The sequence below is a fragment of the Physeter macrocephalus genome, chromosome 8, assembly GCF_002837175.3.
Source record: "Physeter macrocephalus isolate SW-GA chromosome 8, ASM283717v5, whole genome shotgun sequence".
Lineage (NCBI taxonomy): Eukaryota > Metazoa > Chordata > Mammalia > Artiodactyla > Physeteridae > Physeter > Physeter macrocephalus.
The window spans coordinates 65,377,975-65,380,222 of NC_041221.1; the positions used below are offsets into that span (position 1 = coordinate 65,377,975).

General features: G+C 43.1%; 1 pseudogene; it reads right to left on the minus strand.

Moving 5' to 3' along the window:
• Positions 1-390: 390 nt before the first annotated feature.
• On the minus strand, positions 391-485 carry LOC112065547 (uncharacterized; annotated as a pseudogene).
• Between the last annotated feature and the right edge of the window lie 1,763 nt (positions 486-2,248).

A 2,248-nucleotide genomic window follows, 5' to 3' on the forward strand; every position in this document is an offset into this window, starting at 1 on the left:
CTTTTATTGCATTCATTTGCATTATTTTGTTCACTTCTCAGAACTCTGTCAATTAACAACAACTTGATCTTGCAGTCGAGATAGCAGAACCCAGAGAAAATTCACCCCAAGTCACACACTTGGAAGATAATGGAGCCAGGACTAGACCCAGTGTTCTCTCTGCTAGATCATTCTGCCTTTCAGAATTAAGGACAGATCAGGCAATAAGCTTGCTCCTGATCCAGGCACGTGACAGGTTCAAGCTGGAAGGGACACTCTCTGTATCTAATTCAACCCCACCTTCCTAGACATTCAGTAGATGTATCTAATTAGGAAAAAATGCAAATTATTTTGACTGTGTACCTATAAATGTTATCCCTGGAAAGAAAAGGAACATTTGGTAAATGTGAAAAAAATATGGGGAAAATTTGCATGTTATCCTTGTGTAGGGGCCATGTTAATCTTCCCTGTATTGTTCCAATTTTAGTATACATGCTGCCAGGCAATCTCCAGACTCTTTTAAAATGAATATATAATAGAAAATACCAAAGTATATCTCATATAGTAAAGATAGGTATTGTTTTCTGAGACTTTTGTGTTAGTTGTATATACGTGTAGATATTGTGGGTCGTGATATAAAATTTATTCCATACTGTGGATTGTGCTAACAAATGTTGAAAAGCCATGGGTATGGTGGAAAGACCATGAGAAAGTGGGTTCAGTTACTCGATGCCAGCCGTTCCTGTGCCAATAACCACCTGCATGAGCTTGGCCAAGGAACTTAACCCCTCAGGGCTTCCGTTGCCTTATCTTTAAAATGAGCCGGTCGAGCTAGATGTTTTCGAGATCCCTTCCTCTAAGATTGTATCATTCTGGCAATTGTTTCATGGCATGAATGAGACACACATGCCTTCCAAATGAGAAAGGTGAGTGGAGAGAAGTGGCTGGAGCAGAAAGGCAACGTTAGCCAGGTGCAGTCACCTGACATTGCCCCATAGCAACTGCTGCCCTGGTCCTCATTCTTGCTGCTTGTCATCTTGCTGGTAGCACCCCAAGATGCTGCTGCCACGAGGGTGTGAATGATGACCATGGTTAAATCCAAATTGTAGCCTGTGGACAGCAGTGGAGGTGAGGACTGCCAAACACACACACCTGGTACCACGCTCGGCACTGCTGGGTGCTCAGAAGCTGTTCTTGATGACAAGGATGATAAATATTCCGAGGGGGAAGCAAGGAAAAGGCAACCTAAACAGAGCAAGTTGAAACTTAGGAGCCATTTTCCCTCTACTGTCTACATGGTCCTGGAATAATAGAGACCTTCCTTAGAAAAGAATAAGGGAGGGGAGCAATTTCAGAAACTATGCAACATAAAATGCTTAGGACAACTCCTTTTCTGGTATAAATGAGTACTTAGTTCTGTGTAAAGAGCAGGGACCTGTTATCACTTTTCACTCACTTGATGCATAAGATGCAAAGTTAATTTCATGGTGGAGAAACACCCAAGAGGTTGCTTGCTTTCTGTCAATACAGAAGATATCCTTGACACTGGCACATAGGATATATATATATTTACACACACACACAGACACACACACACACGAGAGCTGATAAATGCATTACATGCATAAATTATTTGTTGGTCCTGGGAGAGCAGGCACACTGACAAGAAATGAGATGTATCAGTGTGATATGCACGCACATGTAGAAATTGAGGGAGTATTTTTTTTCTTCAGGTAGCAACATGCCAGAAAACATTCTGCCTTTGAAAACAAAAGTACAGAGATGTTCCAACAATTGAAGGTTGTAGTTTTGCACAATTGCTCATTATACATTGCATTTGGAAATAGGGCATGGAGTAGACAGTCATCTTTCCCAGCCTGGATCTCTTTAGCACTGTTCCATTTAGTGTCGCCTGCTAGGTAAGATTTAACAAGATGTGGCCATTGGCCTGGTTGACTTGAGCCTTGTGTGTCAGGAAGCAGATCAAGAGTGGGCTTTGCGGTCGCTGAACACTGTGTACTTTTGAAGAAATAAATTAATAAGTGAAGTCATTTTAGTATTTGCAGAGGGCACTGAACTGACAGCTCTGGGGCCCAAGGCCCGACTGCTGCCCAGGTGCACCATGGGTATAAACATGGAAACGACCCCACCCAGCCCCACAGATAGATGAGCCTCTTACAGTCACTCCAGTCACTCCAGCTAGACTGGGGAGAAAAGGCATCCTAGTGGTCGGTCCCAGCATGATCATGGTTGTGCCGGAGGCACTGCT